General features: G+C 35.6%; 2 non-coding genes across 2 annotated transcripts; both read left to right on the forward strand.

Annotated features, from left to right (window-relative positions):
• The first annotated feature begins 12510 nt into the window (after positions 1 to 12510).
• LOC114804634 (U2 spliceosomal RNA) lies at positions 12511 to 12708 on the forward strand. Its single transcript, XR_003752768.2, has one exon. It is a non-coding gene; the product is annotated as a U2 spliceosomal RNA (small nuclear RNA).
• A 9301-nt stretch (positions 12709 to 22009) lies between these two features.
• LOC128921843 (U2 spliceosomal RNA) lies at positions 22010 to 22207 on the forward strand. The gene has a single exon (XR_008471150.1). It is a non-coding gene; the product is annotated as a U2 spliceosomal RNA (small nuclear RNA).
• Positions 22208 to 25233: the final 3026 nt, after the last annotated feature.

Raw genomic sequence — 25233 nt, forward strand, 5'->3', positions numbered from 1 at the left:
AAGGTGTTGATAGAGCGCTTTCTGCAGAAAACTCCCCCTCCCACCATTCCCCTTAGCTTCGATCCATCCGTGAAAAAGCTGACTGCACTTCTCCTCCATTGACTTCTTCCTTCCCACATATCCCTTGTAGGTACGTGCGCAGACAAGAAACCTCTAGGGGACGGTTCCGCGGTGCAATGGTCCAAGTAGTCAGGGATGCAATCGAACCGACGGAGAATTTCAGAGTGCCCCTGCTTGGGACCGATCATGTACCCAGCGTCTCTGAGTCTGACAGCGACCTTTGCCGCAATGCACCTACCGGCAATATCAACAGATGCGACGTGTAAGATGGCATTTAGAGCCATTGTTGGTGTTGTTCTTAGCGCAACGCTGATTCCAATGAGAGCCGCTCTTTGGACACGCTTCAGCTGCTTAGCTAGTGTGACTTTCTCGAGTGCCCTCCACCAGACGACAACGCCATAGAACATTATAGGTTTAATAATGGTCTCATGCAACCATAAAACCACTATCGGTGAGAGACCCCACCTTTTTCCAACGGCCCCTCTACAGCAGTAAAGAGCTACCGAAGCCTTTCTTACCCTCTCCTCAATGTTTGGCTTCCATGAGAGCTTCCTATCAAGAATAAGCCCCAGGTACTTCACCTTGTCCGCAGGTTGCAGACTGGAGCCTCCCAATGAGGGAGAGTGGTATTTGGAATTTTGTATCTTCATGTGAATAAGACGAGTTCCGTTTTACTCGGGTTTATGGCTAAGCCACTTCTTTGCGCCCAGCGGGTTAGCACTTCTAGGTAACCTTGGGTCATCTCATTTGAGAATGGTTGAGACAAAATATTGACAAACAGATAACTTCACTCATTTCTAATTTCATTTCATTCTTAATTCAAACAAGTAAAGAAGCTAATTTATTCATTAAGTAAATAAATTCCACCAGAATAGCGAAAATACTAATATATGTTGAATATTTTATGTGGATTGAGATAATTTTTGGACCGATTTCCCTCATTTTCATCACCATAGTATATTATTTCCAAGACTATACGCTCATTGAACTTCGCTATTATATACATATATGATATAAAGGCGCCGGATGTTAGGAATACATTTTTGACACAGAGGATTTCTTTAATTATATATGAGAGATTAACCTATATTTTCGGTAAACATTTATGCATAGGCAGTAAGATCCTCATGTTCGGAACCTGGACCTTTGAACCGATTTCGAAATTTTTTTATCAGCGATGTCACACTTCCAATAGAGTACTAGTGCAAAGTATTATTTCGAAAAGTATTTTTCTTCATTATCGGTTCTTCACTTCGGTATCTAGTGTAAATAATGTTGAATGAATCAGATTGAATCTATATGGAAATTAGCGTGTTGTCAACCGATATCGGCCGTTTTCCATCTTGAGATATGGATATGGGTTTTGATTCGAAAGTGGGGAGCACTTCGCCCATTTTTAATTTCTTATACCGATCTCTATAAAATTTTCTTTTAAATGTAGTTCATTAGTGGGTTAACTCACTTTTAGTAGATTCGGCATAACCTTTGTAGTGGTGGAGGGAGTGGATATTATCCGATTGTATCCCCACCGTACAATGGAGTATCAAAGAGATATATTTAAATCAGCCTAATTGATATAGGTTTAGCAGTTTCCGAGATATATGGAAATTGTTGTGTGTCAGCAATAAACGTTGTTCCGGTGTAGGACTCTTATTCATTACGAAATGCCAAACCAAACTGAGTATAAATCAAGTAACAGCTGTCAACAGCACCAATTTCGAAAAAAGTATTGGCTCATTGAAAACTACACGTCTACAAAACACCCGTAAATAATAATAAAGGTCCAATTTCTCACCTCCTATATCAGTTCAGAACAACTTAGAAACTGCTGTGTTCTCCATTTGTCGGTTAAAATCAAGAGATAGATTACAAATAGAAGTAGATCAGATCACTAGCCAAATTATGACGTCAGTTAACTCAATACGCAGTTCCAAATGGAAGTGTGAATGAGCTCTCCCGCTTAGGTTACCACAATTATTGAAGTTAGAAAAAACTGATCTACAAATTCTGCCAATTCAGACCAAAAATAATCTTTGTACTTAGTGACTAGAACGGCTCTAATTAGTTGGTTGCTAATAAAAACTAAACAGCTGAGCGGATTAGTTTATGAGACATTTAATAAGACAAGTGTCTTACCGTTGAAGGCGATCAGAGTTTATGAACACATATATTTGTGATGTACGTAGATAAAGGCAAACCTGAAGATTTATTTGCGAATATTTGTTTAGTAATATTTATTTATTACCATATTGTTTATTGGCAAGATTCAACGTCATTCTATTGTAGAATTCTTAAGTTTTGCAGAAATAAGCACAATGACTAATGCCAACCGATGAGGCGAATGATCGGCGTCGTTAGAGCTGTGTACTTTATTACATATATACGAGTTTGAGATTTGCATGTAGGCGCGATGAGCTGCCAATTCGCCGGCAGAGATACTTTATATAAATATATTATATATAATATACGAATGCATATAATAGTATATATACCAAGCAGCTGATGTATATACATATGTATACACCAGCCTACAATGGCTGACAGATAATGTGTGGGCGCTTTCCGTATGCCGTGGCAGCAGCATTTGCCAGTGGCAGCCGGCAGCAGACGCCAGACGCTGACAATAGCGTGCAACGCCAATTATCGCTTGCGATCGCGCTATATCGTTTAGAGATCTATGGTTGTGCTCGTATACAATATTGTGTGTGATCGCTCAGCATTTGCGAATATTATATTGCCGTCTTTATGGCGATGAATGGCATGAAGATCTAGTGAATTCATCTATGGAAAAATAGAAAGGCTGCTGACAGCTGAATTTTACATATTTTCTTGCATATTATATATATTTCATATTTATATACTAATGAATAGCATTTGAGTATTATATTTTCCTTAAGAGTTTAGCTTGTTATATCTTTAGATATTAGGTAGTATAAGTATGTAAATACGGTTGACATATTTATTTCACATAATAATAATAATAATATTTCTTTATTTTTCCACTTTTTGTTGCGATCTATTTGGTCGAAAAAGCTTTTGTTTTGATTTATGCATCTCATCAAGACTGTAAATATTTTTATGGTGTTAGCAATACATGTACATGCATTGTTCTCCATTCTCCAAAAAAAGTTATTCATTAATGAAATTTATTTGCGTTTTGTATTTCACAATCTTGAATCCTTTTGTGGCTAAGAACTTATTAAAATGAAACGCATTAAGAAATATTTATCTATAACATACATATACTCAATTCTAATATAAGTATGTATATTTACATAATAATTTGATCGTATGCAATTTTTTGAGTTCATTAATGAAATTTTGTAACTCCTAATTAGGTGCTGGTAAAAAATAATATACAACAATATCAGAGATGTTTAGATTTGGCTTCAAACACAACATGCCACAAAGCAGGAGAGACTGGGAAGGTACTCGGCTAGAATCGACTCTCAAAGTGATAAAACTCTTCTTTGCTTCTCAAGAGCCTGTCATGCCTTTTCCGATTGGAACCTATCCAGACTTTCAATATAAAACCTAAAGATCTTAATTGCCTTTTGATCCAATGTCTTGTATTAGTTTCCATGTATATTTCCTGCTATAGTTTTAATAACTCAAAATAATTTTGTGGTCCGTCTCATAGGGGTGTTGAACCAATAAATTATGTGTACATTTACTGATTGTTTTAATTAAAATTTCCCTGCTTAGAAGATAGTGTCCGAAGCTCCCAAATGCGTCGCAACTGTCTCACTCTTTGGCCTAATATTTTCTGATTGGGAAGCTAGAGTTTTTATTCATCATGTAGTCTCATACGAGACTTAAAAGTAAATTTTCGGAATGTCAAGGCATTTAAAGGCCATTCTGAACAACTCTCAGCTAGTCTGTGACTGTTCCAGGGCTTATGATATTGCATTTCTTCTTTGGTGCTTACTCTCAGGTACAGTGTATATTACATAAGTTTGTCATTGTTACTTAAGTTATATTCGGGTTAGTTTGAAATTTAATAATAAACAAACTAATTCCAGAACAACGTTTAAATATTGGCTCTCTCGGCTGGAATTTATTCGAACCAAACGCGGTGATCACTTGGCCGAAACCATTTTTAAAACATTATGGCAAACCCTTATAGGCTTTTCGCACATCAAATTAATTTAATACATCAAGATTATAATTGAGAAGGCAGTTTTTACAATTCGTACACACTCAAAGTAGTGAAATAAGATTATTCTTTTGTATGGTAAATCGATCTTAATCAGGGCTTAAGTTTCAGACGCCAAAAACAAGAGTATTTAAAATTTATTGTATTTTTTTTAATATATGGTTGGTTGATTGGTTGGTTGAAAAGGGAGCCGAAGAAAGCCTGACCGCAAGCGGCCGCACTTAGGTCAATATTAGGCCCATTGTGTTCCCTGAAGATACTCTGATAAGCATCATCTGAACAACTCGGTCGATTTCTCTTAGAATAGAGTAATGAAAGCCATGGAAGGTATATCTTCTTAACCGACAGAAGGCTGGGCATTCGCAGGGATAATGATCTAGTGTCTCATCATCTTCCGCGCACGCCCTATACCAAGTCTCTGCAGGTGGCCTCTTAGAGGTAGGTGCCCCGTGATAACCCCTGTGATACAGCTTAGTTCTCTTTTGCTTAAAGTAAGAAGTTTTTTGGTCTGTCTATTGTCAACACTACCCCATAGTAGTTTTGTGGTACGACCCGGTTTGCACATGTTCCAGAACCTAAGATGTTCCCCTAGCATCCATTGCTTTAGGCAGCGCTTGAGGGAACTGAAACGTGTGGGGCAGTTTAAGGAAACTGCGCGGGCCAACTAAACCGCCTTTTTGTTTCCTTCCATATACAATCATGTAATTTATTTAAACAATTAAACATATAAAGGATACATATTTTGTCTTAAATGTGATGTCTCATTTATAAAGAATACCAAAGAATGAGTTGATATGAATTTTCTATCAATACTACTTAACGGACAAATCAAATCACTTGAACATATATACGTTCAACACACATTGACCTATTTTGGTGTTAACTCAGAAGAATGTCGACTAAATATGATTCACGAACAATCCAGATCCAGATAAGGAATTTCTTAGAAGAGCAAAGTGTTCATATTATAGTTCTACTTAATATCTATTAGCAATATTTATTATAATTATTTCGTGGTTTAGGAAGTATGAACAATCTTATTATATTACGTTTCATCTTAAAAATAATAATAAGAAATAAACAAGCCAAATATAGCCCACAAATAGCGCGTTGTTTACTTCTGAGCCGCTAAATGCTATGTAACCTACACTTATGAGACTTATTAATAAACACTATTTATATCGTAGTAAATATTTGGAAGAAGCATCAGTATGTTTACAAAAATAAAGCCCACCTTCATTTGAAACTCCTGAATCATGCCGAACAGTAGCTCAGCCGTAACAGCACAGCTTTTCGACCCAAATATGGCAAACGCCATTGCAACGCTCGCTCGTCAGGCTGCTTCTCTTATTCTCTTTAATATTTAGCGCTTATGAATCACCACTATCGATAACAACAAAATTGAACTTATTTAATTGCAATTACAACAACTTGACAAAAATCAGTTTTCACCATAAAATGTCAATTGCTCGCTTTGTGACACGCTTCCAATTCGAATTCCAAAATCCAAGCAACGAACTGCAATTCAAGTTGTGACGTTAAAACGACGTGTAATTATTTCTGTTGTTGTTATTGCTTGTTGTGATGTGATTGTTTATGGTTTATTGCTAAATATGGTAAGATCGTTCGGAAACCAGTAGAGTTGACTTAAGTGCATTTATGTAAGTGTTTATCGTTTATTCAGGTGAATGAGAAAAACGCGCTTGATTGTTGTTGTTTCTGTTTTTGTTTTTTTGTTGAAGTGGGCGAACTTGAAAACGTTCATGACTCGATTACAGGTGAGAACCAGTTGTTGTATAACACACCGTTTTATTACATAAATTCTTTAAATACGCAACTACATAAGTATGCAAAGCAAGAGAGGAGATTCTGGAAGGAGCATCTTAAATTTGATAGTCTTAAAAGAATCAAGTTTGTTTTAGGGATATTGATATTAAGCTATTAGTATATATGAAATAAGTCATAACTGGATGAGTTCTAGAGTTTGTAGAAAACCCTTGTTATGTGTAAGAATGAAATGGTTATTTAAGAAAGAGAGAACTAAGGCTCGGGTCCGTCTTTGGAAGCGACAAAAAATACGTACTGAATGTATTGAATTAAATAAGATTCGAGAAATTCTCTATCAACCCACCACTATAAAGCAAAACGAGATAATAATGCTTAAAATCTATTGAACCCTGAGAAAAGGCCTATACAAAGTTCTAAATCAATAAACAACCAACTAAATTCGCCATTTAAAACTTACTTGGACATGAGCGGAAAACTGGAACAGAGAAACAAATAAATAGTTATGTCCGAAGTTAGACCTCAATTGAGAATACATAAATTTAAGTTGCTTTCAAATATAGAACAAACAGAACGGCATAAAGTCCTATAGAATAACGAAAATCATCATAAATGGTATATGAGGGCTGATGTAATTCCTAAACTGATTTCACTCATTTTCCCCACCAAGCTACACTATATACAAGACGATATGTTCAGTTAATTTTGCTAAGATATCTCACATATTAACCGATATATGCGAAATAAAGCCCGCGCATAATTAGGGACATATATAGGAGCTAGGGAAAGTTCTGATCCGATCCGAGACACACACTTAGGAGAAAAAAATTTTCTCTGGATTAAATTAAAATATCTGAAAGATTTACTGATGTTTTCGGTGAAAAATTACCCTAAGGCATTGAGTTCTTCATGTAGATATCCGGGGCCTTGAAAAGTTAAGTGAAGCCACAGTTGATATACCGCATTTGTGTAAAAAAAATGAAAACAATCGGATAATAACCACGCCCGCCTTCCATACAAAGTTTAGGTTGAAAATTACTAAAAGTGGGTTAACTCACTAACGAAAAACGTCAGAAATACTTAATTTCACATAAGAAATGGCAGATGGAAGCTGCACTCAGATTTTTTTACAAAATGGAAAGTGGGCGTGGCGTCGCCCACTTATGGGTCAAAAACCATATCTCAGGAACTACTCGACCGATTTCAATCAAATTCGGTTCATTATATCTTCCCAGCTTCCCAATGATATGTTGTGAAAATAGGCCAAATCGCTTCACAACCACTCCTACTTCCTATATACCAGAACTTTGAAGACAATTTGAATCGTTTACTTTACAATATATAAAGTAAGCACTAGTGAAGATATCGGAGATCAGATCTTTGCACAAATACTATGTTTATAGTGTGGCAGCCCCATTCTAAAAACCGCCGAAATCGGATTATAGGTTTTTAAGGCCCCATATATCGAACACGAGGGCCTCGGTGCTTCCAACCTAATATTATGGTTTTCAACTTTCAATGACTTTATGCACTATATATGACGAATATGTGGGTCAAATTGTGTATTATATAATATTAATTAAGTTAAATAAATAAATTGCGAGAGTATAAAATGTTCGGTTACACCCGAACTTAGCCCTTCCTTACTTGTTTATTTATGTGTGACACAAACAACCGTTATGTGAACAAAACTATAATACTCTGTGCAACAGGTTGCGAGAGTATAAAAAAAACCACTTGGATGAATAGTTATTTTAGGTTAGATTAGGTCAAGGGGTAAATCTCTACATCTACAGAGAATATCGCTTAGACAGCATTGACTGTCCTTCGTGTCACCCAAATACTCCTGACGGATCGCCAACACACTTATGATTCGACAAAGCACTTGGACTCTTTTACATAGTTCTTAACTCTAACCAGAATGAGTACTTAACGACTTCCGTATTATAATCAATATGCAAATTTAGCTTCTGAATTGGTAAATAAATATCGGAGGAATAAAATCACTGTGGGCAGAAGTCTGGTAAACGAAGGAAAAATTCGTTCACTTGGTATATTAAGCAAGTTATGTAGGACCTGCCTGAATTTGAAATAAGTTTACCGAAATTTTGAAGTGTAGTGTAGTTTTTTTATCCATCATTCGTATTAAAGATTGTATTTCTTCGCAGCTCGCTTTTCATACCAGATAATGGCTAAGCGATTTCCAAGCTTCTTGGTATACGTTCGTTAAATTTTTCATTTGATTACTCAAGATGTGGAGTAGTCTTACCGTCAGCACAAAAAAAATGTATTCTGTGATAAAGACTATTAAAAGTCCACGGTTTTGGTTATGTCCCCTATGAAAGAAGGTAAATGGCAGTGGTATTTATTTTGATAAAACAAATCGTTATGAAAAGAATATCTTATTCCTTTAATTCCCTGTTTCGGATTTAAGTTTTTTTCATTCACTTATTGTCCCAACTTTTTGTAACCAATTAGATAAAGAGAAATTATAAAACTGACATTCCGACATGGATCGTCATGGAAATACACTTAAGGTTATCTGGGATGAGATGATTGTATTGCCTTGGAGAGGTTTAAAGCTAACTTAATTGAACGTTTTAATTTGTGAAATATATTATAAAGAACTTGTCTATATAAATTCTTGCTGATAATTCTAAATTCATTGTCATTGCCTTTTCGGCTTTAGGCATACCTGAATTTGTCATAATTCAAAATCTGAAATCAAAAAGCTTCGTTCTAGAATTTTTTCCCCACTTTTTCCCTGCTTCTATCCGCTCTTTCACTGCACTTACACTTTCTGAATTTCATGCAAATTGCTGTAAATTTTTGGTTTTTGCACAATATTTATGGCACAACTGTCAGTGCGCTTGTCACGTTACTGTGTAGGCGTCACTCGCAATTTGGACATTTGCTCGCCTGCACATGAAAAGCTTAATCGCTCAAACGCTCGCCAGCAAAACAGACGAATCAATTTCAAAATATAAAATTATTCGAGCTATTACGCATTTTTACGTTGAAATTCTGTGTCTCTGTCTATGTGTGTGTATGAGTGTGCAATTCCACCAATAACGCATGAATAAGAACACATTTGTGTCTAACTTTTGTATCGTGAAATCGGTCATAAAATTATAAAAAGTGTCATGAAAAGCGATAAAAAAAAGAATAAAATGGCAAAAGAAAATATTGCGAGTGCAAATGTGTTTTTGTTTTTGTATTTATAATCTATTTTATTTTTTCACCATCAACTCATAAAAGATTCTTTTTGTTTTCTGTATTTTCGATCGCTTTATTTGTCATTTGTCAACAACACAGTGATTCATTGGAACACAACACAGGTGGAACAATCACAGATTTCTTGAAATATGACGAAATACAGAAGACAGTACTAGTGCGTTTGGATAAGACATTGCGATTTTGAATTTGTTGTTGGAAAAATTTAGTGCAATCCTAATATTGTGAAATAACTGATGTATAGATAGATAGATGCATATTGATAAAAAAACGAACTATAAGATCTATAAGTTGAATATATATAAAACAGCCCACGAAATCATCTTCTGCACTTTTCCGTATTTTACTTTAGTATTAAGAGTATTTCGAAAAAATTAACCCTATTATTCTAAAATTATCATTGTACTTCAAGTTTACAATTACTTTTCCTTACTAGATTATAGAGATTATAGTTTCAATTGCTTACAAGAATAATACTGCCTTTACTGTTATCAATAAAGACGGTCCTCTGACTCTGTTAACTTCTTCTTCTCGTTGTATTATTTTGTCATGAGATATCTGTTTGCTTTCCTTTCTCATATAACTAGAATTTATTCTTCGATTGTGGACTACAATGTTTCTTTTTGGTTCCTCTATATATAGTTTCTATTTCCTTTAATATTTATATATCCGATCCTGATGTTTCGGTGCGTAATTCAGAATCACACTTAGCAGTTTAGGTGATGATCGAATTTGTCCAATGAACAGCTTGAAGTTAATATTTTTAATACCCAGTTTAATATTTTCTAAAACTTTAATGATTATAATCAGATATTCTTAGTTCTAGTAAAAGTACCTTCTTTTTCCTTAAGTTCGGTTTTTATCTTGTAATCGTTGAGAGATCCAATAATTTGACACTAACTTCTTGTGAATAGAACGTTACTAAGGGCATCTTCTACAGATCCGATTCTACTGATCTTGTCATTTACTTAGGTTGTCATAGTTATCGTAAATCATTCTTAGAATATGACAATCGAAATGATGAGTCATTTACTCAGATTGCCATTGTTATCATAAATCATTCCTAGAATATGACAATCAAAATGATGAGCCAAATATATTTTCATATTCCTGGTTTAACTTCTGAATGAAACAGTTTGTAGTACTTCCCTCTGGTCTGATATTAATTTTAATTTTCCTTTATCAAAATAGTTTAGACCTTTATGAAAATTTCAAAAATCTTCCAGAACAAAATTTGAGTTGAATGAGCCATTCCGCCGCATATGTCAGGTTTTTAATTCTCACTCTAACACATTTCATATTTTAGACTCACTCTTTAGCATAAAAAAACTATCTATCACCAAGTAGGATGGATTATTTGATTAAGGTATATTTTCTACGCTTCCATAACCCTGGAGTGAGTGAGCCTTATTCCGTTTTGAAAAGAACAACTGAAAAAGAAATAAAGACTACACTTAAAGTTTTGAATTGAGGTGAAAACGAGGATAGGAAATCTCTTATACAGTTAAAATGCCAAATAAGAAAATGTTAAATTGCAACACTGAATTTCCTTTAAGGGAGTCATTGACTTGGTCTCTACATGTACATTTTTAAAGGCTTATGCCTGGCACTGCCTCTCCGTAAGCCATTAATGTTATCCAAAGAGCTAGAGCCCTTCATATATTATAGCTCAATTCCAGATTGAGATTAAGAACTCTCTGTAGTAGTCTTTTCACATAGGAGTTAATTGATCAAATATCCGGCCTTTCCTCGGTTTAAGCGCTGATTTAGATCGATTTAACATTCAAAGGAAAAATCGTATTACTCTAAATTAATTTTTAATCGAAAACAAATCGAATTGAAATTGAAATGCATATCTGCGTGTTGTTGTCTACGCTGCAAATTTGGTTGTATTTATTGATAAGATAGCAATCAGCAGATTAAAATTATCAACTTCTTATGAACAGCAAAAAACTAACATGTATAACAGCTGATCGCTAATCGAGTAGCCTGCTGTGCGAAATGCAAAACCCTGTTTCCCAATTATGATCTTAATGTATTAAATTAATTTGAGTGTGCCAAAAGCCTATAAGCACCAAGAAAAGTTAAAACATGGTAGATCCTTCTTCATTGACCTTTCAAATAGCCGAAGGTTGGAACATTTGTAAAATCAGTAGAACTGAATTTTAATGGTCTCTTTAATGGTCAGTTTAAATTTTCTCAAATATTTCAAATATTTATAGCAAAGTTTAAACAAACCATAAATAATTTCTCAGACATACACAAGTATTTTTATTTATAAATATTCAGACACATAGTATATTTAAAAATAAAATACAATAAATTTACTTGCCTTATCCGCTGTACACAATCTCAATTTGTCCACAATAGTTTTTCTACTCAGACAAAGCGCTTTCACATTTTCATGGCAAAGAATTTAAAGCAAAAGCAATTTGTGTTTTCCCCTTTTCTTTCGCCGTTAAGCGTAATGTCCATAATAGTTGCCACCACAAATTTTATAAATTGCCAAAACGAAAACCAACAATTGCACCAATTACTACAAAAAGGCGTTTGGAAAATGCTGAAAATTGGTGCCGATGAAAGTGTGAAACGACGCTATTAGGGTGGGTCGAAATTCAATAATGCTTATAGTATATTATATATGAGTGAATAAATGATTTTGTTCCATACTAAACTGAAGCGTCTGATATTTAGTGAAATATATACAAATGTACATATTTACTAGTAGTGTATCAAAAAAATTGTTCCTCCAGGAAATTTTTGAACATCCAGAATCATTTCAGTTGAACGAATAAGTGATTTTAAGGGTATACTGGAATATGAAAAAATAGATTACAAAATGTACTTTACTCAGAAAACCTTCCTGAAGAATATAAATATTGGTAGGTTTTAGTAACCTTTATTATAAATTTAAAAATATAAACTATAGTACATTTTGAAATTGCATTAATTCTGCCAAATACAAAATTGCATCTCATTCCTTAACTTCTATCGTCGAAATTTAAGATCGTAGGGTTGTTTAAATAGTGTAGAATGCAGAGTACAACAACACATCGTACGAGCATTGAATGTATTACTTATAATAGCCATGCAAACAACCACAATTTAACTACCTGAGGTTTGGTGTAGTTTCTTTCCACCCTTGTTCGTTTCAAACTTGGTTTTATACCTGCAAGATCACTCAGCATTTCGTTTACCTTTTTGTAGCACCTTCAATTCTCATACGCCTTAGATGTATTTTTACACAAATAGTTCACTTTCAGCGTTGTTTAGTTATCGCTTCTCGGCCTTATGGCTAAGATCAAAGTGTAGTATCTGTTCTTATCAGCTTAACATCTGATAGATCCTCCATCGGAGGACAACAAATGTTAAACTGATTTTTGGAAAACGACGGAGTGTTTTAGGGGCTTGCTCCACCTCTGTCACGGGTTGGCCCGGTATTGCAGTACCACCGGGAATTCGGCCCAAATTATTGAATGCATAACAAATAATTGGTATTTAGAAACGGTTCGGTTAATGATATGAAAGTTTCAAAAATATGTGAGGGTTTTTTGGAAAGAATTAAGATAAACTGTCATGGTTCTTTAAGTTTTATATTTTATAATTTGATTCACATCAAGTTCATGGATGAGTGATTGTAGATTTTTATGATATATGGTCTCAAATAATCTCATTTCTTATTAATATGATATTTTCTACAAAACCCCTCTGAAATGCTTCGAATATATTTTATTTCTATAATATATAACTATATAAAGAATTAGAAAATTTGTAATTTTCTTCTTAACATCGAACTTTTAATTCAGTCAGCTCATTAACTTAGATTTCTCTATTGGGTAGTCATACAGTTCAACTTCAGTAACAGTAATGAAATAGTAAGATTAATGAGCGTTTATTACTGTCGCAATACATATTATTTTATATAAAAAAGCAAAAGAAAGCAAAAAAATAAACAAAACACTCGTCAAATGTCATTAGAGCTGAAATGGCCAGTCGAAAGTGAAATGACAAATGTGAAAGCTAAATGTAAGCTAACACAGTAATAGAGAGTAAAATGTCCTTCGCCTATTTAAACTAAATGAAATTAATTCTCCTAGCCATTTGTTGAACAAAAAGTTTCAACTTTTGTTTGTATGCGTTAAAAGCTTTTAAGCTCTGCGGAAGCTCATATTACGATTTCGTTGAAAAATGTTAAACAGAGCATACCTTTGGGCGTATTCTAAGAAAAATGGTGGGATATAATAAATGGTAGGTGTGGATTTTTTAAAAGTGTGGTTTTTAGTTATACTTAATTTACTACTTTGCTTGGTTTTCACTCTTATTGTGACTTGGAAGCCAGTCCGCAGTGATCATTTGGAGGAAATCTAGAATAGTATAGACCAAAACTTTGGTTCAATTACTGCCTTCCCTAAATAAAAGCGGCAGCGGCAAATGCCTGCCAAAAAATTCTCATGCCCATACAATTTGTATGGCGCTTACCTAAATAACGCGACGGTGACGCTGAGCGGTTGAAATTTTAAGGGCATGCACCTGGAATGCCCGGACCCTTAATTGGGAAGGTGCCTCTGCCCAGCTGGTTGATGTCCTCGTAAGAGTTAAGGCTGACATCACCGCAATCCAAGAAATGCGATGGACGGGACAAGGACGGAAGAAGGTGTGTCCTTGTGACATCTACTACAGCGGCCATATAAAGGAGCGCAAATTCGGTGTGGGATTCGTGGTGGGAGAGAGACTCCGTCGTCGAGTCCTGGCATTCACTCCGGTGGATGAACGTCTAGCCACAATCCGCATCAAATCGAGGTTCTTTAACATATCGCTGATTTGCGCCCACGCCCCGACGGAAGAGAAGGACGAAGTGATCAAAGATACCTTCTATGAGCGCCTAGAACGTACCTATGAGTGCTGCCCCCGCCACGATGTCAAAATCGTGCTTGGCGATTTCAACGCTAGGGTGGGCAAAGAAGGTGTCTTTGGCACAACAGTCGGAAAATTCAGCCTCCATGACGAAACATCGCCAAACGGTCTGAGGCTGATCGACTTCGCTGGGGCCCGAAATATGGTCGTCTGTAGTACTAGATTCCAGCATAAGAAAATCCATCAAGCTACTTGGCTGTCCCCGGATCGAATCACTCGCAACCAGATGTGCGTACGCTTCGTGGTCCCAACATCGACTCGGACCACTATCTTGTAGCAGCTAAGATACGCACCCGCCTCTGTGTAGAAAAGCGCACACGTCAACAAACACAAGGAAGGTTCGACATCGAGAAGCTGCAATCACAACCGACAGCCGAACGATTTTCTACTCGACTTGCACTCCTGCTCTCTGAGAGCACTCATCAGCATCTCGGTATAAGGGAACTGTGGATGGCATATCAAACTCCTTACGTACAGCTGCAACCGAAACCATTGGCTTTCGGAAAAGTCAAAAAAAAACAGCTGGTATGATGAGGATTGTCGTCTCGCAGTGGAGAGAAAACAGACTGCCTACCTCGCAATGTTGCGATCGACCGCTACACGAGCGGGATGGGAAAGATACCGAGAGCTGAAGAGGGAAGCGAGACGCATTTGCAGACAAAAAAAGAAAGAGGCCGAAATGCGTGAGTATGAAGAGCTTGGTAAGCTGGCTGACAGGGGTAATGCTCGAAAATTTTACGAAAAGATCCGGCGACTAACTGAAGGTTTCAAGACCGGAGCACACTCCTGTAGAACCCCCAGAGGTGATCTAGTTATTGATGACCAGATCATACTGAGTTTGTGGAGGGAACACTTCTCCAGCCTGCTGAATGGCAGTGAAAGTGCAACACAAGGAGATGGCGAACCCGATTACCCAATCGACGACGATGGAGCAGATGTTCCATTGCCCGACCGTGAAGCAATTACGAATAGCAATTACCCGCTTGAAGAACAATAAGGCGGCGGAGGCCGATTACCGGCCGAGCTATTCAAATACGACGGCGAAGAGCTGATAAGGTGCTTGCATCAGCTTCTTTGCAGAATATGGTCGGAAGAAAGCATGTCTGACGATTGGAATCTCAGTGTACTCTGCCCAATACACAAATAAGGAGACCCCACAATTTGCGCCAATTGTCGTGGGATAAGCCTCCTCAGCATCGCGTATAAGGTTCTGTCGAGCGTATTGTGTGAAAGACTAAAGCCCACGAACTGCCAGAAGGAGGGATACGTGGCGCGCTGTTTTGGACTCGGCTATAACCGCGTAAGCGGTGTCTACGCCAGTCAAGAAGAAGAAGTTAGATGTAAGATCAAATAGAGAGGGAGTTCAATCTCTGGAACTAATTTTTTGTAGGCTTTGCAAGTCATCACCCTTCATTTTATAGTGCTAAAAGTCTAATTATAGTTCTTCTCACCATTAAATCTTTACAAACCGATTAAGACTAACTAACGTATCAGTAAAGCGCAACCAACTTATAAAAATTCATATTTTCAAGGTCTTACTTTTCTTCTTGGTTGGAGGAGTGAATCTTATATATTAACCATTAATGAAAGGGATCTACAAATTGTAACCTTCTTCGAGGGACTAAATTATTTTATTAGGAGATGAGAATTATCCAAAGTTCAAGTTTTTCATAGGTGAAATTTGAACCACCGTCAAAGAAAGTGTTCTTGAACAGGCTTATAAAGAATGCCTTTTGAAATCTCCTGGAAGTGAGAATAATATTGAACCTGTAGTCTAATTTACCGTTTACAACTCTGCGGAACTTCGAAGTTATTTGCCCATTAGTGGTGTCTGTGATGACATTGTTCAAAAGACAGATAGTTTTCAACCAACTTCGATAGTCTGATAGATTTCATGAGAACAATTTCAAGACAGGAGTACACTTGGAGGTTCAACATTATCTGCCGAGAACGACATCTATAAGAAAAGGATGTAGTATCTGTAGTATTACTATTCGATATAGTGCTAAAATCGGCAAGAGACGCCCTCCATATGAACAACTGAGATATTCATAACATTACAAAATCCTCAAGAAGTAATCCATTTACACTTTCCATAAAAGGAATAGGAATAGATAAAAGAATAATACAATGATCCTAATATTTTACTTTTGATTTTTTAATTTTGAGGTGTTGACTAAAAATATAACGGTTGAATTTGATAAATCGTATCGGAGCTGACTTATGAAATATAGGTTTATGCCGATTAGAGTTTAAAGCTAAGGATATGGTTGAGAAAAAGAAGAAGAATTGATAACTATTGATTGATTACCCGATTACTCATTAACAAATAAGTTCTTCTTCGAAGGAAATTAAAATTAATCTCTTCCGAACACACCTACTTTTAATTCTTTTAGTTTCAGTCATTAAGTAGCACGTAACTGTTTACTTCCATATCATATATAATTGCTAATGACTATATGAAAACTTTCAGGCCCAAACACACACATACTCCCGCTGAGTTGGCTCACTCCTCACAATTTGAAGGTCATAATTACTTTTTTCCATTGCGCTTCCATGCAAACAAACAAATCAGTATTGATCAACACCAACACCAATGCCAGCAATGCCAGCAGCGCCATCAAGAATATCAACAGACACTTCATCAATTACAGCAAAAACAATAGTTGTATTTACAATCGAAGTGTCGAAGGGAGTGTGAGCAAGTTGTCAAGTCACCCGTCAGACGGATGGTCGCACATTGCACATCGGCCGTGATGGCACATCAACGACACCCAATACAACAAAGCCCAGCTGTGCAATCAACTTCCAAGGACGTCGAGTCAATATTCTCACAGTCACTGTAAATGTGTTCGCGTATTTACTATTCATTTCGTTATTGTTGTTGTTGTTATTGTTGTGTGTGTTTGTGTAACAATAAAGCCACCGAATACAGTAATAAATTCACAAATACGCAAATATAAATATACATATTTACATGTTTACTTTACAGATATAAAAATTAAATACTGTCACTTATTGCTCTATTAATTGCCAGCGCGAGTTAATATTTATGAGCTCATAAATGCTTTTGCTTTTGCTGAGAGTCTTGAACTAAGCTGGTTTCAACCCATATTTCAAGATATATGGTGCTTGCGTCATGGAAAGTCGGAAAGGTCAACAGTGTTTGGATAACCAGAGTGGATTAATTGAAATATTAGTATTTAATTGGTTCCATTGGATATTTAGTTGTGGAGAATAGAACTGATGCAAAAAGCCTGTGCCAAATAAGTCTGGACCCGTTCTACTTGTGTCGAATCTATTGTCGAAGGAACAGGAAGGATCGAACAGATCCTTGAAGTTTGATTATTAGTGCAGTATGTGGATGACATCTACTTAGCTTAATTAAATTTGGAAAAGTAACCCGTAAACAATCGTACGAGCGCTACTCGAGTTTCATAAGGTGACTCTAACTCTTGGACCTCTTAATCAATAGATTGGTTTTATCATTAACATCAAAATTTAATACAGGCGTTGATAAGATCATTAAGAATTGGCGATCGCCTGTTTAGAGATCATATATCGTCGATGGTTTTTATAAAGTACATCTTGTTCGTCCTAGAAGGCAATTCTGCTTCAAAAGGTAGTCTAAATGCGAAATTTCTCCTGAAACAAATGGAGATATATTACTTGCAAAGTGATCCACGAAGTTTCTTAACTGGTGTGGGCTTTGTTATGTAGATGGCGTGTTATTGGCAATCAAGATATTATTGTTTGTAATACACACTTCTAACCGATTTGAGGCTTATTAATCTACTATCGTATAGCTCTCAGTTACAATATATGTATTCAGTGGTTTATGAACGGTCAGTTGTTTGCATCTGTCAGACTCTTTAACTTCTACTCTTTATTCTAAGTTGTATAACAGAACTTTTTCTGTTGAAATATGGACTCACATTATGATTTGAAATGGTAAAAATAATCGCTTACAGAAGTCCCTTCCAAAAACAAACTCAAGACATTTCACTTAACTAAATTTAAACTAATATGGTTTCATATGTGGTTGAAATTTTTAAGGCCTAGAATTTATATTCGAAAAACATGGCTGCTCTGGAGTAGAGACAGATTTCAGAACCTGAAACTTGAGTAGGAAACTGTTTTGAAATCTTTTCAGTACATTAATATTAGTCTCTCTATAAACATGACAATTTAATTAAAGTTCTATAATTTTCCTTGTCCTTCTGCGGAAAATATCTGATTGATGATTATGTGAAATCAAGTAAACTTTTTCTTCTTGAAAGTACTCCTTTTGCAAGACTAAGGACGATTTGCAAGACGTTTCAAAGATAAATGAGAATTTAAGGTAACTTCTTTCTAACACGGAATCTATTGAATCAAACCTAAATCTTATATTCATTTCAAAACTTTTCATGGCAATAATATCGGTTTCTCTTTGATCACTAAGATTTAATTGAAATAGATTACAATTTCTCTCTCAAGTGTTGTCAGATATTTAGCTTGATGATGAGGTGAAATCGTCTCAATATTTTTTTTAAGTTCCACTTTGGCGATAAGACAAAGCAAGAGAGTAGTTAATGAGAAATTACTTCGCCTTTTGGAATTATGGTGCATGGTAGATTGTATTTATCTAAGTAACTACTTCTTCCAAAAGGAGAGAACTAACTAAACTATCAGGGTATCGAATTTAAATGGTTTCGTTAAAATGTAGACTCCCACTAACGCACCGACAATAAAAATTTTATATAGAATATGTGTGCAAAAATACATATAAGTACTATATCACCTACTATACTCTCAAATGTGTCTCCCATCAGACAGCATATGACTGGTCGCGAATAAGCTGGCTCATCGCATGATATAACGGTATTTTGTAAATAAATCCTTTTAAATTGAAGGAAAAACAAATAAAAGAGAATCACTATTGAGTCATCTGCGCGAAGAGTGCCAATTCAATACACTCTAACTCAATTACTCTTGAGTGTAATTACCATTTTGAGTGCATAAATTAAATTTTTGAGTATAACCAACAATTGGGTGGGAGAAATAACTCCTGCGTTTGCTGCAGAAGTGTTATATAACCGGCTTTTTCAACAATGACACAATAAAAATAAGGTGTAACTGCCAGGCTCAGGTTATTTAACACTCAGAGAGCAAGTGAGCGCGCGAAGGAATGAGTGAAACCGCAAATGTAGCACTTAAAAGCAAAGGTAACACGTCAAAAAATGAGTGAAAACGAGTGTTAAGTGGCGTGGGTGACGTATATTATAAACTGGCGCTTCACTGATTTTTCGCTCTTTAAATTTTTCACTATTCTAGTGAATATATTTTATTGGCACTGCGAGTCATGGTAAGCCACTTAAGTGTCATATACCGCATGTGAACTAAATAACATGTTAAGCTAGATAAGAGAGTACTGTCATTGACACATATACATTTCGTTGGTATGTTTGGAGATACATTTTTAGTTGTTTCTTAAATATTTATACACATATATTTCTATATATATACATATGTAAGCTTGTATTCATTCGCTTGCTGTCTGGATATCCGGTGTAGCGGCAACGTGTCCTCTAACAGATTAAGTGTTGTGGGAATTTGCCATTTGCGAACAGCTGTCGCTGAAGGCTGAAAGTGAATGTGAAATTGGGTTTGGTGTGATTTCAGGAGCAGCGTGAAAATGAAAAACAAAGCCATAAAGGAGGGAGTAATCATTGGTTGATCTAAACGAATCATCTTGAAAAGGATACACAGACTTAAATGGCAACAATTATCTTAAAAGAGGGACGTGAAGCTTTTAATATTATTCTTATTCAAAATAAGGAAGGATTGAGGTCGAACGGAATCCAAAATTTAGTACAGAAAAAGATGTATAAAATTATGAAAATTTCGACTTTATTGGCTCGGAAGTTTGATCTTTAAGGTCAACCTCCAAAAAGCAATCCTACGATAATGGCATTTTGAGTTGTTTAAAATATAATAATAATTATAGTATATACATTGTTATTTGATGTAGTAGGTATTAAACTGGCTATATTAATATGAGATTATCATGTAATATATAAATATATTTCAGATTCAGTCAAACCCTCTTACTGCCTTACCGATATGATAACGCTAAACAAAAACAAGTGAGGAAGGGCTAAGTTCGGGTGTAACCGAACATTTTATACTCTCGCAATTTATTTATTTAACTTTATTAATATTATATTATACACAATTTGACCCACACATTCGTCATATAAATTGTATAAAGTCCATTGAAAGTTGGAAACCATAATATCAGGTTAGAAGCACCGAGGTCCTCGTGTTCGATATATGGGGCCTTAAAACCCTATGGTCCGATTTCGGCGATTTTTAGAATGGGGCTGCCACACTATAAACAAAGTATTTGTGCAAAGTTCTGCACCGATATCTTCACTAGTGCTTTCTTTATATATTGTAAAGTAAACGATTCAGATCGTCTTCAAAGTTCTGGTATATAGGAAGTATGCGTGGTTGTGAAGCGATTTGGCCTATTTTCACAACATATCATTGGGATGCAAGGAAACTATTACAAACGAAGTTTCATTGAAATCGGTTGAGTAGTTCCTGAGATTTGGTTTCTGACCCATAAGTGGGCGACGCCACGCCCATTTTCCATTTTGTAAAAAATTGTAAGTGCAGCTTCTATCTGCCATTTCTTATGTGAAATTTAGTGTTTCTGACGTTTTTCGTTAGTGAGTTAACCCACTTTTAGTAATTTTCAACCTAACCTTTGTATGGGAGGTGGGCGTGGTTATTATCTGATTTCTTTCTTTTTTGAAATTTATAAGTAGATAGCTAAAAGAAACGACTGCAGAAAGTTTGTACATTCAAATATGCCCCTTCATACTGCGATCCTTCATACCAAATTTTATTTCCATAGCTTTATTTATGGCTTAGTTATGGCACTTTATGTGTTTTCGGTTTTCGGCATTTTGTGGGCGTGGCAGTGGTCCGATTTTGCTCATGCGATTTTTTTCGAAAGCAACCTTCCTATGGTGCCAAGGAATATGTGTTCCAAGTTTCATTAAGATATCTTAATTATTACTAAAGTTATAGCTTGCACGGATAGACGGACGGACAGACATCCGGATTTTAAACTCCACTCATCATCCTGATCATTTATATATATATGTATAACCCCATATCTAACTCTTTTATTTCTGAATATTGGTTCTTCATACTTCAAGAATAACCCTTTGGATTCAAGCTGGACTATAGGCTCTGCTCAATGCCAAATTCTCAACATAATGCGTTAGGAGGCTTTCGTGCATACAATATATATTTGGTTATTTAACCCCAGATGAATACAGCCATTCTTTCCATGAGTTTTTGCTTTCTTTCAAGAATGTTCGAATGAATATTAAACATCTCCTGTGAATCGGAAGCGTACACCTTTAAATGCGTGCGAATTTTGTGGATTCATACCTCCATTGTTTTTTAATGAATTTTGAATCAGACGTCTTTTACTACACAATTTTGGCATAACTGTCCCATCCTATCTCAGTAGATGTTTTTATCCTAGAATTAAAGACTGAAGTAAAGCTAAAGACAAGTGTACTAATTGAACTGACTATTTCAGAGGAGCAATCCTTAAAATAGTATAAAGAACACATATGTATGTACGTTCATACCGAATGATTGCCCTTACCATAAGAAAACAACAACAATCCATAAAGGTGGTTGAAGTTCTTTACCTTCTACTCTTCATCATTTCAGGGTTGGTTGTATACCTGCAAGATCACTCAGCATTTCTTTGACCTTTTTGTAGTTTCTTTAATTCTCAGACGCCTTAGTTGCATTTTTACATAAATAGTTCACTTTCAGCGTTGTTTAGTTATCGCTTCTCGGCCTTATGGCTAAGATCAAAGTGTAGTATCTGTTCTTATCAGCTTAACATCTGATAGATCCTCCATCGGAGGACAACAAATGTTAAACTGATTTTTGGAAAACGACGGAGTGTTTTAGGGGCTTGCTCCACCTCTGTCACGGGTTGGCCCGGTATTGCAGTACCACCGGGAATTCGGCCCAAACTATTGAATACATAATCATTAACTTGAAACAAATCCACGATAAAGAATCGCTTTCGGCGTTGATCACATTTGTAAAATAGGCTACTTTAATAAACGCAACATGCAAAGCAATTTTAAAACAAATGCCATGCCATGCAAAGCATTTTTGCATTATTTATTACTTTCATGCATTGCCAAAATATTCAATGCACTAGTTTAGTGAAATACCACAAAAAAATGCTGATATTGTTACCAGCAAAATACTACATTGCTCACATAGTAAAGTGCTGGTATTTGGTGACACGCATCTGGTATTCGATGTAACGAACAAGACTGACAATTAATGTGTTCGTTATTTCGGAAAACTACTGTATTTCAATTCCAAACCCAAAGTATTAATGGAAGATATAAACAAAATTAATTCATGTTATGTGCAGTTTTGCAATAGCATCAGGAAGTCACAAACGGTTCGGCTTCTTTTGCTCTTAAGAAGCAGTATTATTTGGATGTGAATGCTTGTACCTTTCAATCATAAACAAGTTGAAAAGCTAAAGTTGCTCGAAAAGTCCAGTTTCTGACCAAAATCTATGTAAAAAATCTTTTATAATTTCCCAAAGATCTTGCGAATTGGTCAGCTAGTAGGTGACGAAACATTCTTCGGTCAAATGAAAACAAAGTGAATTTATTAAACTCTGATCAAGGCAGTCGTTCTGTGCAAAGACCACCCAATTCCGATTTCCTACCACAATACACTATAAAAGCTATAAAACATGGCGGCTGGAAAATAATGGTTTGGGGGTGCTTCTCCTATTATGGAACAGGTTTCCAATTTCGGATTGAGGGTACAACGGATGCCTTACAATACTCAGGATTTTAAGTGAAACCATGTTACCTTACGTGGAGTTTAATATTCACCTACGAATTGTGTTTCATGAAGATAATGACCCGAAACATTAACCGAAGAGGGCAAAGGTTTGGCTCAAACAAAATACAGTCGAAATTCTCTAACTCGAATCACTATAATCCACAAAAAAACTTCGAGTTAGAGAGACTTCGAGTTATAGAATTTTCTTTAAAATATAAAATGGTTTAAAAAACTGTAAAATATAGATTTATATACAGTTTTATTTATTTACTTCGCATATAGTTTTATGTACATATGTACGTCAAAACATGTTTTATGTACATAAGTTAAAACATGTATTCTGTAACTTTGTTTGTTGCAGTTTGCGAAAACGGAAATTTCTCTGTTCAATAAAATTTCACAACAACAATTCAAGTCAACATTTTGATATTTGACGTATAGTCGCCGCTTTTATTTAGGGATGGCGCATCGACGTTAACGCTGAGCGGTAAAAAACGTTCCGCCAATGCTTTTAATGAGTTAAATCAATTAAATTTAAAATTTTATTTACTATCGAGGCAGAAAATGATATTACACTTGGGGATTGCATAAATCATGTAACAGAGGCATAGGATACAGACGCCAAGTGCCAAACAATAGCAAAATGCAACAAACAAAATTACAGAATACACGTTTTTACGTTTTTAAAATTATGCGAATTAAATAAATAAAAGTGGTCTTCAGAGGGTAAACCATATAATAAAGATGATCTTTGGAAGCTGCCATATGGATCCGGACAAAAAATTAGAGTTGTTTGGAAAGATATGGTGAGCATAGAGATTCTAGCAGAATCATGGAATGAGAGATTTGAAACCAAGTCGTCTTGTGCGAAATATATGAAAATATTGGAAAAGTTTATGCCATATCAGACATATTAGACGAATCCGAGGCAGAGTTAATACCATGTCCGCTAAGATCGATCAGGAGAGAGCTCAATACACAATTTGACCAATTAGTTGTGAACAGGTGGAAATGTACAACCAAATGCAAATTAACTAAACTGATAAGGGCAAAATAAGACAAGACAAGAACAAGGTATTTATTAAAAAGGTCCAGGAAAAGTATTTTCAGACTTACATCATCTATAACGGGGCGTTTGGAATAAGGAAACAATTTTCCACTATCTCTGTGAATGCCCAGCCTTATCTCAGATCGGACACAGAACACTTGGAATCCATCAGGCATCAAACCTTGAGGGGATGTCTACTAAGAGCATAACGGACATAAGAACGAAAGAACAAAATGGTTTGAACGAAACTACGAAATGTGATCAAAATGGCACATTTAGTGCCTAAATTAACAAAAAGAAACATAAAAATATACATTCCACCTATCTACCTACTGTTAACAAAGAAAGTAAGAGATGTGATCTATTTCATACAAAATATTCTGTAAATTCGATCTCAAAACCTAAAATTTAAAGAGAAATACAATTTTAGAAATCATAACCTCACTTCTTTCTTGCTGCATTACTTTTGCACAGCACTGTAACTTATAAGAGAGTGCATCTGTTTATGCATGTAAACGAGTAGGAAGCTCTCGCGTACATTTGCTGACTTGAGCATCGCTCTGGGCCAAGCCCTTGCTTTCACTTTACGTTTATGTTGCCTTGACGTTGACGGGTGGCAATAATGGCAGTGCACATTAAAGCATATTTAATCAGTAATGTGCAATATTTACACAACGGTTTATTTGTTTACAAATACATACACTTGTAAACCTTAGTAATAAAGATGCATTCACAATGGCTGAAACATTTGCTAAGTTCACTTGAGAGAACTGTATTTGAACTAGTTATTCTAGTGATTATTTAGGAACTAGTTTACAATAAATGCGTGGATTGATAGAGTGGATGAGGTATTTTTGGTAATGATATAGTCAGAAAAAGTTATTGTGTTGTCTCTTTAGATTGGTCCATCCTTGCCCTGTTTGACCATCATTTAAACTAAGAAGTCTCAGATCAGACCTCCTCGATCATAGTTTTTAGTATATTTTAAAAGTTCAACTGTTCGCTTAAATAATATGATTTTTTTTCTTTATTTCTCGGATTACAAGGATTTGTGAAGACCCAGTTCACTATCTACTCGACCTTCGATGTTACGCTGTTTGAGAATTTCAACCAGCAGCTTTAGGGAGACTTCGTAGGG

Source organism: Zeugodacus cucurbitae, chromosome 4 (assembly GCF_028554725.1).
Source record: "Zeugodacus cucurbitae isolate PBARC_wt_2022May chromosome 4, idZeuCucr1.2, whole genome shotgun sequence".
NCBI classification, from domain to species: Eukaryota; Metazoa; Arthropoda; class Insecta; order Diptera; family Tephritidae; genus Zeugodacus; species Zeugodacus cucurbitae.